Below are 15,427 nucleotides of genomic sequence, written 5' to 3'. Positions count from 1 at the left end.
AAAGGAAATGTACTGCTTGCACATAGATCTTTTTTGAAGTGCGGAAAAATGTCAACTTATATTATACACACTTCAACAAATGCAACTTTGAAGCTACATCTATTTAGCCATATCCCTGATTGCATTCGTTACGTGCGGGTAGTTTCATTATAACTATGACATTTAGAGAAACACAAATTATAGTCACTGAGTATGCAAGCCATTTTTATTGCAATTTCACCTGGCTGCTCAAACTGACTGCAGTCTTCACACATCCACCATTTGCTGAATTCAAAGTTATCCTTTGTATCAGAGCTTTTAAATCCTTCCAGTTGATGGTCGTAACTAGGGATGTGAGAAATATAACATTTTGCTCAACATTTAAATGGCCATTTGTTAAAACAATAAAAAAATAAAAAATAAGATAATGTTCCTATTATGTATGACCGCTAGGGCTTGGCAATGAAGTTGCCACAGTCATATACCCTTGAAAGTTCCTCTGCTACAGCATGCTTGTTTGTCTGTAAGGGTGCACTACGGATTTTTAAATGCCGACACAAAACCTTCTCTGGAGATAGTTTCGGAGCACCACTGAACGGGCATTTTAATTGTCTTTAAAGGAATGCCACTTCTAAAGCGGTACTAAGGTCCATCAGGAGTAGACCAGGGCTGGGTTTCCTGATTGCGATTGAACTTAGGCTTACGAGTGTTATAACGATGCATCTTTTCTACAATGTCCGAAGATGTAACATGTGTTTCCCAAAACACCATGCAGAGGGAATGGTCGCCTAGTTCGTCATTGAGGCATGTGTGGATTCTGATAGAATTGAAAGAAAGGCAACTCTGCTCTCAGATCAGCATTCTTCATTAAAATCTTACCTTAACATTATAATTATTCCACAATTCTGAGGGCGGATCAGCTCCTAGAAAGATATTATCACCTATGGCTGCAAATATTGAGGTGGCTTATTCTAATCCTTATCCTATAATAATGCACTAAATTAAGATTTGGCACATCATTTCGTGCATGTTAGGCTAAACTATAAGGACACAAGGCAAGACCCAAATGCAGACACAGGACGCAGATGGTTGAGCTCAGATATTTATTATAGCAAAAGGGGTAGGCAAAAGGCAGGTCGGGTACAGGCGAGAGTCCATAAACCAGACCAGAGTCCAAACGGTACAAGACGATAGGCGGACTCAAGGTCAGGGCAGGCAGGGGTTCAGTAACCAGGTCAGAGTCCAAACAGTACAAGACGATAGGCATGCTCGAGGTCAGGGGCAGGCAGAGTGGTCAGGCAGGCGGGCTCAGAGTCAGGACAGGCAAGGGTCAAAACCAGGAGAGCGAGAAAAGAGAGACTGGAAAAAGCAGGAGCTGAGACAGGAGCTGAGACACAAAAACGCTGGTTGACTTGTCAAACAGGAAACACAGGGATAAATACACCAGGGATAATAAGCGACACCTGGAGGGGGTGGAGACAAGCACAAGGACATGTGAAACAGATCAGAGCGTGACATACACAACATGAAATATGTTGAGAAAATGATAGACTGTAGCCTAGAAGTAGCAAAATAGATCTCAATTGATTGAACATGAAACGTATTTCAATTTGATTGAAATAGGCATAGGCTGCTGGTTTTATATTTTCAGGCAGACATGTGGGTTTTAATTTGAAGCGTCTTTTTATGCATTGCTTGTTTGAATCAATTGCAAAGACATTGGCAACTTTGTATTTGTAGTCAACTTTGTTGTGAAGACGCGCAAAACACCAGTCTCAATGTCAACAGTGAAGTGGCGACTCCAGGATGCTAGCCTTCTAGGCAGAGTTCCTCTGTCCAGTGTATGTGTTCTTTTGTCCATCTTAATCTTTTTTTTATTGGCCAGTCTGAGATATGGCTTTTTCTTTGCAACTCTAACTAGAAGGCCAGCATCCCGGAGTCGCCTCTTCACTGTTGACGTTGAGACTGGTGTTTTGCGGTTACTATTTAATGAAGCTGCCTGTGGAGGACTTGTGAGGCATCTGTTTCTCAAACTAGACACTCTGTGTATATCCTCTTGCTCAGTTGTGCACCGGGGCCTCCCACTCCTCTTTCTATTCTGGTTAGAGCCAGTTTGTGCTGTTTTGTGAAAGGAGTAGTACACAGCATTGTACGAGATCTTCAGTTTCTTGGCAATTTCTCGCATGGAATAGCCTTCATTTCTCAGAACAAGAATAGACTGAAGAAAGTTTGTTGTTTCTGGCCATTTTGAGCCTGTAATTGAACCCACAAATGCTGATGCTCCGGATACTCAACTAGTCTAAAGAAGGCCAGTTTTATTGCTTCTTTAATCAGAACAACAGTTTTCAGCTATGCTAACATAATTGCAAAAGGGTTTTCTAATTATCAATTAGCCTTTTGGATTAGCTAAAACAACGTGCCATTGGAACACAGGAGTGATGGTTGCCGATAATGGGCCTCTGTTCACCTATGTAGATGTTCCATAAAAAAATCTGCCGTTTCCAGCTACAATAGTCATTTACAACATTAACAATGTCTACACTGCATTTCTGATCAATTTGATGTTATTTTAATGGACAACAAATGTGCTTTTCTTTCACAACAAAGACATTTCTAAGTGACCCCAAACTTTTGAGCGGTAGTGTATCATTCTTAGTACCATGATGTTAGGTTACTGAGTCAAAGTTGAACAATAGTAGCAAGATCATCACTTTCAGCTGATAGTGAACGGGGATGATGGTGATGATCCATGATAACTGGATGTCACAAATCGTCATTCAGTTCATTGCAGTCACAACCACTCTGTTCATCATTGGAGCGTCATTACAGGCACTGTACCAAATTCAATGGTAAATTGGGAGCCAACCTTACAAGAGAGAAAACATGGGGTGGATTATTAAGGAGTAGGTATACAAATCTATTTTATCCTGAATATTTGAATGGGTGATCATGAAAACCGGGCTCTATAATAGTTGGAGGATGGCTTTTTACTGGAAGCTTGAATACCATTTTCGGTTTTAATTTGAAGCATTTTTTTAATGCATTGCTTGTTTGTATCAATTCCAAAGACATTGGCAACTTTGCATTTGTAGGCAACTTTGTTCTGAAGTTTTTCTCATGCTTCTACAAATGTTCTAACAATCAACTTAGCCTTAAAGGGGGAGGGGGGTGGTCAAACTTATATTCATCATCTCCAGCACCACCCCAACATCAACATATGTGAAAATTGCTTTTCTATGTTTGTAATAAAAAATATATAATTTTAACCAATTATGAGTAGGCATTGCCTAATAAATGCCTACTAATTGGTTGATGATGTCATTGGAAAAGCTTATCTTACGCTATCTTTTTTACTTCAAAACACAGGCGGCTGGTGACACCTTAATTGGGGAGAACAGACTCATAGTAATGGCTGGAACGGAATATATGGAATGGTATTCAACACATCAAACACATGGCTTCCATGTGTTTGATCCCATTCCATTCACACCATTCCAGCCATTATTATGAGCCGTCCTTCCCTCAGCAGACTCCTGTGCTACAAAACCACAATTTTCACATAAGTTGATGTTGATGGTGCTGGAGATGATGAATATGAAGTAGAAACATTGTGAAATGCATTTGAATTGTCAATCAAATGCCTGCTGCCTAAGCACAGACCACTCTCTCCTTAAAAGAGCTTTACAGTTTGTTAAATACGTGACTTAACAAGACATTTAGTAAAAAGAAAATACATCTTCCGCTAGGAATGAACTCCTAAATTTCAGTATTTTTGGAACCGAGGAGACTGATTAGTTGCTGTACTTCCAAGAACGCGAACACTTGTGTAGAGAGAGAGGAGGGGCACAGTATACTGTAGGCAGGTCGGCTACCAGGCAGATGGAGTCAGAACCGTGCTCTAAGCCTATCTATCTGCAATCAAAAGCTGTATCTTGCAATGGAATGCTGTATTTCTCAATTTTTTGGCTTGTAATGTCTCGCAACTTCAGTACAGCAGGGCCTATCATCAATGAATAGGATAGGATATTCTACACGCAACAGACTGAAGACTGTACACACACTCGCATCAGATAGAGCAGGTAGACTGCACTGTGATTTTAATTTTGTTTGGGAAACCCCCCCCAAAAAACAGTTTTTTTGTTAGTGATTTTTCTTAACGTTAAGGATTCCAATTTCATTTAAACGTTCACACCCCTATTCCTCCTAAGGAAGAGTTTGGCCCATAGCCGCAGGAAGGAGTTTGTGGGCGGCGGCTGCAATGCTGAATTTTTTTTTTTTGCCAGCGCTACAGACGGCTATATCGGTCTGCTAATACAGGACTAGTAAAGGCACAGTGCACTACTTTTGGGATTTTTAAATTAAACTTTTTTTTTGTATTCAGATTTTTCAGGGGGTGCTGCAGCACCCTCAGCACCCCTACTTCCCGCGGCTATGCCTTGGCATGCCTTGGTTGATCTCGCTAAACATTGTTTTTAAATGTCACGTATTCTTGTAACAGAGACTAACACCAGCAGATATACAGTACATTATGTAGGCTACAACAATGTGATTATGCAGCTGCGTAATGATGTTTGGTTCTATCGTTTTTAGCTTTTTTGTCTGGCACAGGAATAGCCAGTGCTTAATATTTGTCAGATCCTGTACCTCTATATAAAAAACACTGTTTGCAATGGTAACATTTTAATAAAGGTGATCAGAGTTCATTCAATTTGCCTCCTCATTGATTATCTTACCCCCTAAAAAATGTAATGTGAAAATGTAGATTTTCAGCCTGCACCTGATATTTTAAGAATTCATTCTTGTTGGGTGGGGCCGGCCCGGGCTTATGGTTTGCTCAACATAGCCTATGTTTGAGACCAATACATGGCTATTGCTGTGGTAAGAGAGAGAAATGCGCCTGGATCTCTCTCAGAACTAGAATGAGATGTACTTCCTATGATATCTCTCACTCTCTCTGCTAGACATGAGCCTGCAACTCTCATCTCTCCAGTGTTGCACTTTTATTTCCTTATAGAATCATACAGTAGCTGTGGGAAGGGTGCTGAAGGAGCTGCAGCAGCCATGATTAATTTAAATATATTTGCCAAAGTTATACAACTACTGCTGTCTGTTCAGAAATAAATTAAATAATTCAGAATACTATACCAGGAGTAGGCCTATAATTTAGCCACAGAGGACCAATAGCATCTTAAAAAATGACCTAGCTGTGGATTGTGTTTATGTAGCCCAGTCACAAGGCATACAGCCTGAGAACGGGCGGCAAATCTGTCAGTGTGCAGCCAGAAAAAGCCTTTCTATCAAATGAAATCGCGGGAAAACACAGTTTGGAAAGCAGACGGCTCCAGTTTAAAAGAGAAGACTCTAATCGGACTGTAGACTACCAAAAATATAAACTTCCAATTAGACCTATTGAGCAAACACTGTTTTATAATGTAAAACAAGAGAGATGGTCTCGGGACAAGAGCCTAGCAGCCTTCACCGGCGAGTGAGCTACGCATCATTTCTATACTTTCCTCCTCATGTTGTACTATATGTGTATACACACCTACTGTAGGTCTAGGCTATTGATGGATTCAAGACAAGGTTGCTTTTATTGATTTCAGATTTTCAGTTTGTACAATTGTTTTCTTTCATATGTGCAACTTCTATAAGCGACTCCAGGCCTGCTCTAATGGTCTATGCCACAACGCAAATGCGATGATATGCATGCACTGCTTTATTATAAAGGTGATTATTCTTTTCCATCCGTTCCGGTACCTCAGAGCCCCCTTGGTCACCCCCTCTCGCACTCACTTTTTGTTACGGTACCTCCCGATATACAACTTAAGCACTGGGTATGGCACACTACACTGAGTATACAAAACATGAAGTATAAATGCTCTTTCTATGACGTAGACTGACCAAGTGAATCCAGGTGAAAGCTATGATCCCTTATTGATGTCGCTTGTTAAATCCACTTCAGTCAGTGTAAATGAAGGAGAGGAGACAGGTTAAAGAAGGATGTTTTTGCCTTGAGACAATTGAGAAATGCATTGTTTGTGTGCCATTCAGAGGGTTTAATGGGCAAGACAAAATATTGAAGTGTCTTTGAACAGGGTACCTACTGTAGGTGCTAGGTGCACCGGTTTGTGTCAAGAACTGCAACGCTGTTGGTTTTTTCATGCTCAACCGTTTCCCGTGTGTATCAAGAATGTTCCACCACCCAAATGACATCCAGCCAACTTGACACAACAGTGGGAAGCATTGGAGTCAACATGGGCCAGCATCCCTGTAGAACTCTTTCAACACCTTGTAGAGTCCATGCCCTGACGAATTGAGGTTCTTCTGAGAGCCTAAAGGGGCAGATACAACTCAATATTAGGAAGTTGCTCCGAATGTTTTGTACACTCAGTGTATACAGTGCATTCGAAAAGTATTCAGACTTCTTTACTTTTTCCACATTTTGTCACGTTACAGCCATTTTCTAAAAGTAATTCAATAATTTTTTCCCTTCATCAATCTACACACAATACCCCATAATAACAAAGCAAAAACAGGTTTTTAGAAGTTTTTGCAATTTTATAAAAAATAAAAAAAGAGAAATAGAACATTTACATAAGTATTCAGACCCTTTACTCAGTACTTTGTTGAAGCACCTTTGGCGGTGATTACAGCCTCGAGTCTTCTTGGGTAGTCTTCTTGGCACACCTGTATTTCTCCCATTGTTCTCTGCAGGTCCTCTCTGTCAGGTTGGATGAGGAGCGTTGCTGCACAGCTTTTTTCAGGTCTCTCCTGAGATGTTCGATCGGGTTCAAGTCCGGGCTCTGGCTGTGCCACTCAAGGACATTCAGAGACTTGGCCCAAAGCCACTCCTGCGTTGTCTTGGCTGTGTGCTTAGAGTCACTGTACTGTTAGAAGGTGATCCTCGCCCCAGTCTGAGGTCCTGAGCGATCTGGAGCAGGTTTTCATCAAAGATTTCCCTGTACTTTGCTCCGTTGATCTTTCCCTCGATCCTGACTAGTATCCCAGTCCCTGCCGCTGAAAAACATCCCTACAGCATGTTGCTGCCACCACCATGCTTCACTGTAGGGATGGTGTCAGATTTCCACCAGACATGACGCTTTGCATTCAGGCCAAAGAGTTCAATCTTGGTTTCATCAGACCAGATAATCTTGTTTCTCATGGTCTGAGAGTCCTTTAGGTGCCTCTTGGCAAACTCCAAGCGGGCTGTCATGTGCCTTTTACTGAGGAGTGGCTTCCATCTGGTAACTCTACCATAAAGGCCTGATTGGTGGAGTGGAGCAAAGATGGTTGTACTTCTGGAACGTTCTCCCATCTCCACAGAGGAACTCTGGAGCTCTGTTAGAGTAACCATCGGGTTCTTGGTCACCTCCCTGACCAAGGCCCTTCTTCCCCGATTTCTCAGTTTGGCCGGGCGGTCAGATCTATGAAGAATCTTGGTGGTTCCAAACTTCTTCTTTCATTTAAGACTGATGGAGGCCACTGAATTCTTGGGGATCTTCAATGCTGAAGACGTTTTTTTGATACCCTTCCCCAGGTCTGTGCCTTGACACAATCCTGTCTCAGAGCTCTACGGACAATTCCTTCGACCTCATGGCTTGGTTTTAGCTCTGACATGCACTGTCAACTGTGGACAGCTGTAAACAGGTGTGAGCCTTTCCAAATCATGTCCAATCAATTGATTTTACCACAGGTGACCTCCAATCAAGTTGTAGAAACATCTCAAGGATGATCAATGGAAACAAGATGCACCTGAGCTCAATTTCTAGTGTCATAGCAAAGGGTCTGAATACTTATGGAAATAAGGTATTTCTGTTTTTAATTTTTGTATGTATTTGCAAAAATTGTAGATTTATTAGAACAATGTTTTATTTAATCTATTTTAGAATAATGCTGCAATGTAACAAATGTGGAAAAAGTCAAGGGTTCTGAATACTTTCCAATTGCACTGTATTCACATTTTACGGATTAATCCAATGAAATGTCCTCCCTTTCAGTCATCGTGTAAATGTTTTAGTCCTGTGATGACATGTCCTGTCCTGTTATGTTCTTTTGAGTTAGTCTCTATATTTATCTTGTCAATTTCAGTTTAAAGATTTTTCTTTTTAAAGATGAATCGTTATATGATCACCTGAGTATGATTTGACATAGATAGTCTTTATATTTTTTGGGGGAAAAGTAAAGATATGCATGCTCCTGATTTTATCAATGAAATATCCATATCTTATTATTCATTAACAACACAATTTCAAAATCATGTCAGCACATCCAAGACTAAACTAGCAGACTTTGAGGAACTCACTTTGATTTTAACATATCATTCTCAGTATGTTAGGTTACTGAGTCAAAGTTGAATAGTAGTAGCAAGATCCATCATCCCTTTCAGCTGATATTGAACGGAGATGATGATGATGATCCATGTTAACTGGATGTCACAAATCGTCATTCAGTTAGTTGCAGTCACAACGACTCTGTCCAGCGTTGGAGCATCATTAGAGGCACTGTACCAAATGCAATGGTAAATTGGGAGCCAACCTTACAAGAGAAAACATGGGGTGGATTATTATGGAGTAGGTATACAAATCTATTTTATCCTGAATATTTGAATGGGTGATCATGAAAACCGTGCTCCATATTAGTTGGAGGATGCCTTGTTACTGGAAGCTTGAATACTATTAACAAAAGGTCAGATTTTCCTCTGATTAATTTGGCTTTTACATTTGGATTATTCTCTGTGAAGCACTAAAATAGTTTCTCAGCTGAACTCAGAATAGTAATGATGTAGCCCACAACGGCTTCACTTTTTAGCAACAGGCCAAAGACAAGTGACTGGCTACAACAAAAACATATTACTGCTCATGTAATACCACAAACAATGAAAATCATTTTGATAATGGGTTTCATTAAAGGGATGCTTCAGCATTTTGGCAATGAGGCCCTTTATCAGTCAGATGAACTTGTGGATACTATTTTTATGTCTTTGTGTCCATTATGAAGGAAGTTAGAGGTAGTTGTGGCTGTAAGTCTATGGGTATCGAGCCATAGCTTGCGAAACTACCTCTAGCTTCCTTCATACTGGACAGAGACAAAAAAATGCTATCCACCAGTTCATCTGATTCTGGGGAAGTAGATAAAGGGACTCATTGCCAAAATCCTGAAGTATCCCTTTAAGTCTTGCTTTCTCAGCAATAGACTACCACAGTTCTCTTTGTCCTAGTGCACATCTCTCTTTTTTCTGCAATAATGTGAACTATTCTCCCATATTATACAGTATCCCATTACACCCTACTTGTTTCCTGGGTTTTTATATTCTATTTATCATTTGGCAGCTTTCTTGAAAACTGAGTAAATAACTACGTCCTGTGATTGATGACGTGATGAACGCTCACGTTGCGTCCCCCCAGGGCAGTAGCATACGCCACAGCTACCTACCACCTTTAGATGCTGTTCATTTACTCGGCTTTGGTGCTGCGTGCTCCCTCTGAGGCCTTGTTTGAAAATCATTTGTCACCACGTCTTACTCTCTGGCAGCAACACAAGGAAGAAAAGGCTCTGATCTAAAAGTGGCTGTGCCTTAATTCATTGACTTCATAAAAATGACAAAAGAGTTGACAAAAGATCTTTAAACTGAACTGCAGCCATTTTTATATCAATCTCAAATAATTTCTGGGTCACAATGGAGTACCTTACTGTAACAGTTTTCCATTAAAATTGTCAAAAAGAAACAAAATTAGCTTTTTTGCCAAAAGATATTTGGGAGTGGTGGTCTGAGTGGTCTGACTGTGGAGGGGAAACAGAAAAGTAGCTGTTATTTGGAAGATAGGTTGTGAACCCTCTTTGTTATTGGTCTATAACTAAATGCATGCTCTTCAACCGATTGCTGCCTACATCTGCCCGCCCGTCCATCATCACTACTCTGGACGGTTCTGACTTAGAATATGTGGACAACTACAAATACCTACAGTAGGTGTCTGGTTAGACTGTAAACTCTCCTTCCAGACTCACATCAAACATTGTAACGGCTGTCGGGAGAGAGAGTAGACCAAGGCGCAGCGGAGTTAGTGTTCATCATTGAATTTAATAACAGAAAGAACACTATACAAAACAAAACAAGAAAACCGACAGCCAAACAGTCCTGTCAGGTGCAAAACGCTAAACAGAAACAATTACCCACAAAACCCCAACGGAAAAACAGGCACTTATGTGTGACTCCCAATCAGCAACAACACTCTACAGCTGTGCCTGATTGGAAGCCACACGGCCAAAATCAATGAAACAAACCAACATAGAAAAATGCACATAGAACGCCCACCCAATGTAACACCCTGGCCTAACCAAAATAAAGAACAAAAACCCCTCTCTGTGGCCAGGGCGTTACAAACATCTCCAATCCAAAGTTAAATCTAGAATTGGCTTCCTATTTCGCAACAAAGCACCTTTCACTCATGCTGCCAAACATACCCTCGTAAAACTGACCATCCTATCGATCCTCGACTTCGGCGATGTCATTTACAAAATAGCCTCCAATACCCTACTCAATAAATTGGATGCAGTCTATCACAGTGCCATCCGTTTTGTCATCAAAGCCCAATATACTACCCACCACTGCGACCTGTACGCTCTCGTTGGCTGGCCCTCGCTTCATACTCGTCGCCAATCCCACTGGCTCCAGGTCGTCTACAAGACCCTGCTAGGTAAAGTTCCCCCTTATCTCAGCTCGCTGGTCACCATAGCAGCACCCACCTGTAGCACGCGCTCCAGCAGGTATATCTCTCTGGTCACCCCCAAAACCAATTCCTCCTTCGGCCGCCTCTCCTTCCAGTTCTCTGCTGCCAATGACTGGAACGAACTACAAAAATCTCTAAAACTGGAAACACTTATCTCCCTCACTAGCTTTAAGCACCAGCTGTCAGAGCAGCTCACCGATCACTGCACCTGTACATAGCCCATCTATAATCAAACAACTACCTCTTCCCCTACTGTATTTATTTATTTTGCTCTTTTGCACCCCATTATTTCTATTTCTACTTTGCACTTTCTTCCACTGCAAATCTACCATTCCAGTGTTTTACTTGCTATATTGTATTTACTTCGCCACCATGGCCTTTTTTGCCTTTACCTCCCTTATCTCACCTCATTTGCTCACTTTGTATATAGACTTATTTTACTACTATATTATTGACTGTATTTTTGTTTTACTCCATGTGTAACTCTGTGTTGTTGTATGTGTCAAACTGCTTGCTTTATCTTGGCCAGGTCACAATTGTAAATGAGAACTTGTTCTCAACTTGCCTACCTGGTTAAATAAAGGTGAAATAAATAAAATATTACCTCAACCCATGCAAATCCTGCTGATTAGAAGGTCCTGGGTACATTTTATTTACAACCAGCAACTATTAGGAAATAACACTGATCACATTTTTTTCACACTTTTACAGTGTTAGTTTAATCAGCTGTTGTACAATATATATATATTTTTTTAAACCATAATTTATGTCAGTTAAGAACAAGTTCTTATTTACAATGATGGCCTAGGAACAGTGGGTTAACTGCCTTGTTCAGGGGCAGAACAACAGATTTGTACCTTGTCAGCTCGGGGATTCGATCTAGCAACCTTCGGTTACTGGCCCAACGATCTAACCACTAGGCTACCTGCTGCCCCATAATGATACAATATGATACAAAACACAGGAACATTTTTATTTTGACTGCATTGGGCACCGTTTTTCATTAAAGTTGTGTTTCAAAGAGTCAGCGTTCAACTTTCTCTCCCCATTTAATTAACCATTTAGAGGGTTAGATTTAGTTACTTGCTTCTACTCCTTGTTATCTTGTTATCCTATATAGCAACAGAAATGAGATGGAGGAAAGTTTTGTAAGTTAAGTCATGTAGAGCTCAGAGTATTCATAGATACATGTAGAGTGATCTGCAGACTTGGAATCAGAATCCTCACAACATACAGTATTTCCTTCCATTTTAACTGTGACTCACCTATAAAGAGTAAAGTATAATGCAAGGCAAATTACAGGGTAAAGAGAAGCAATTAGCCAGCCTGTATTTTTCAATGGCTAATAGCCTGAATGGATGTCTCTTCTTTGTGTCTTTTCTGAATTATGAGCAGAGAGAACTTTCCTATTGCTTAAATGGTCTTTTTAATCATATATATAATTGAACGTTAGGGTAAATGGGCTCATCTTTCTACATAGAAAGCTTTAAGGTTAAAATCTACAGTGATAGTGTCTATTGAATAGTTTACCAAATAGCTAGCCGGACTATCTCCATTGACCCTTTTTGCACTAACTTTTTTGACTCATCACATACGCTGCTGCTGATGATGTTTATTATCTGTCACTTTATTCCGAGTTATATCATATGTATGTACATATCTACCTCAATTACCTTCTACCCCAGCACTCAGTACTGGTGACCCGTGTATATAGCCAAGTTACTCATTGTGTATGTATTATTACTTTTATTATTATGTGTTTTACTTTACTATTATTTTTCTATATTATTTCTCTCTGCATTGTTGGGAAGGGCTTGTAAGTAAGCATTTCACTGTTAGTCTACACCTTTTGTTTACGAAGCATGTGACGAATAACATTTCTGTCATGTAAATACAAAGATTATTTTGTGTACTTAATACAAAAAAATTAATACATCATAAAGGTAGCCGAAATTCAGTATAAGAATTAAACCCTCAATTTTTTTTAAATACATCATTATCTGTGTGACCTGTTGGGTTAGTTCTCCATAAATGTATAAAGACAATGCCCACAGTCAATTATAAAAGAAAATTGGCTGGTTTGATAAAATCTTGAAATATCAAATATGTTTCTTTCAGGCAATCTCCGGGGAAGCATTCTGGGAGTGGGTGAGGGAGCAAATAAATACTATCTACAAAACAAGAGAGGCTATTCTTTCTTTCCCCTAGGCAAGGTTCATGGCAGTGTTATTATAAAAGTACTCAGTTTATCATGTAAACTCAGCAAAAAAAGAAACATCCCTTTTTCAGGACCCTGTCTTTCAAAGATAATTCGTAAAAATCCAAATAACTTCACAGATCTTCATTGTAAAGGGTTTAACCACTGTTTCCCATGCTTGTTCAATGAACCATAAACAATTAATGAACATGCATCTGTGGAACGGTTGTTAAGACACTTACAGTAACAGCTTACAGACGGTAGGCAATTAAGGTGACAGTTATGAAAACTTAGGACACTAACCTCTCTAGGGCAGGTGACACCAATTCGTCCCACCTACGTAACAGCCAGTTGAATCCTGTGGCGCGATATTCAAATACCTTAGAAATGCTATTACTTCAATTTCTCAAACATATTACTATTTTACAGCATTTTAAAGACAAGACTCTCGTTAATCTAACCACACTGTCCGATTTCAAAAAGGCTTTACAACGAAAGCAAAACATTAGATTATGTCAGCAGAGTACCCAGCCAGAAATAATCAGACACCCATTTTTCAAGCTAGCATATAATGTCACAAAAACCCAGAAGACAGCTAAATGCAGCACTAACCTTTGATGATCTTCATCAGATGACACACCTAGGACATTATGATATACAATACATGCATGTTTTGTTCAATCAAGTTCATATTTATATCAAAAACCAGCTTTTTACATTAGCATGTGACGTTCAGAACTAGCATACCCCCCGCAAACTTCCGGCGAATTTACTAACAATTTACTAAATTACTCACGATAAACGTTCACAAAAAGCATAACAATTATTTTAAGAATTATAGATACAGAACTCCTCTAAGCACTCGATATGTCCGATTTTAAAATAGCTTTTCGGTGAAAGCACATTTTGCAATGTTCTAAGTAGATAGCCCGGCATCACAGGGCTAGCTATTTAGACACCCAGCAAGTTTAGCCTTCACCAAACTCCGATTTACTATTAGAAAAGTTTGATTACCTTTCCTGTTCTTCGTCAGAATGCACACCCAGGACTTCTACTTCAATAACAAATGTTGGTTTGGTCCAAAATAATCCATAGTTATGTTCCAACAGCGGCGTTTTGTTTGTGCGTTCAAGACACTATCCGAATGGTAAATAAGGGTCATGCGCACGGCACATTTCGTGACAAAAGATTTCTAAATATTTCATTACCGTACTTCGAAGCATGTCAACCGCTGTTTAAAATCAATTTTTAAGCCATTTTTCTCGTAAAAAAGCGATAATATTCCGACCGGGAATCTGCAATTAGGTAAACAGACGAAAGAAAATAAATCACTGGGTCGACTCGGGCACGCGCCTAAGCCCTTTGTCCTCTGATCGGCCACTTGGCAAAGGCGATAATGTGTTTCAGCCAGAGGCTACCTCGATATCGTTCAGCTTTTTCCCGGGCTCTGAGAGCCTATGGGAGCCGTAGGAAGTGTCACGTTACAGCTAAGATCCTCAGTCTTCAATAAACAGAGACAAGAAGAACGACACCTTGTCAGACAGGCCACTTCCTGCATGAAATCTTCTCAGGGTTTTGCCTGCCATATGAGTTCTGTTATACTCACAGACACCATTCAAACAGTTTTAGAAACTTTAGGGTGTTTTCTATCCAAAGCCAATAATTATATGCATATTCTAGTTACTGGGCAGGAGTAGTAACCAGATTAAATCGGGTACGTTTTTTATCCGGCCGTGTAAATACTGCCCCCTAGCCCTAACAGGCTAAAGACGTCTTTCTACTGACTCTGAAAAACACCAAAAGAAAGGCCCAGGGTCCCTGCTCATCTGAGTGAATGTGCCTTAGGCATGGTGCAAGGAGGCATGAGGACTGCAGATGTAGCCAGGGCAATAAATTGCAATGTCCGTACTGTAAGACACCTAAGACAGCGCTACAGGGAGACAGGACGGACAGCTGATCATCCTCGCAATGGCAGACCATGTGTAACAACACCTGCACAGGATCTTTACATCCGACCATCACACCTGCAGGACAGGTACAGGATTGCAACAACAACTGCCCGACTTACATCAGGAACGCACAATCCTTCCATCACTGCTCAGACAGTCCGCAATAGGCTGAGAGAGGCTGGACTGAGGGCTTGTAGGCCTGTTGTAAGGCAGGTCCTCACCGACATCACCGGAAACAACGTCGCCTTTGGGCACAAACCCACCTTCGCTGGACCAGACAGGACTGGCAAAAAGTGCCCTTCACTGACGAGTCGCGGTTTTGTCTCACGAGGGGTGATGGTCGGATTCGCGTTTATCGTCGAAGGAATGAGCATTACACCGAGGCCTGTACTCTGGAGTGGGATCGATTTGGAGGTGGAGGGTACGTCATGGTCTGTGTGTCACAGCATCATCGGACTGAGCTTGTTGTCATTGCAGGCAATCTCAACGCTGTGCGTTACAGGGAAGATCCTCCTCCCTCATGTGGTACCCTTCCTGCAGGCTCATCCTGACATGACCCTCCAGCATGACAATGC

At 40.7% G+C, this 15,427-nt stretch overlaps 1 protein-coding gene across 9 annotated transcripts in view; it reads left to right on the top strand.

Annotated features, from left to right (window-relative positions):
* astn1 (astrotactin 1) overlaps positions 1-15,427 on the top strand; it is a 266,863-nt gene that overhangs the window by 92,355 nt on the left and 159,081 nt on the right. The gene's annotated exons all lie outside the window — the stretch shown is intronic.

Source organism: Salmo trutta, chromosome 31 (assembly GCF_901001165.1).
Source record: "Salmo trutta chromosome 31, fSalTru1.1, whole genome shotgun sequence".
In the NCBI taxonomy this organism is placed as follows: Eukaryota; Metazoa; Chordata; class Actinopteri; order Salmoniformes; family Salmonidae; genus Salmo; species Salmo trutta.
This window is presented reverse-complemented; position numbering and strand designations above follow the sequence as displayed.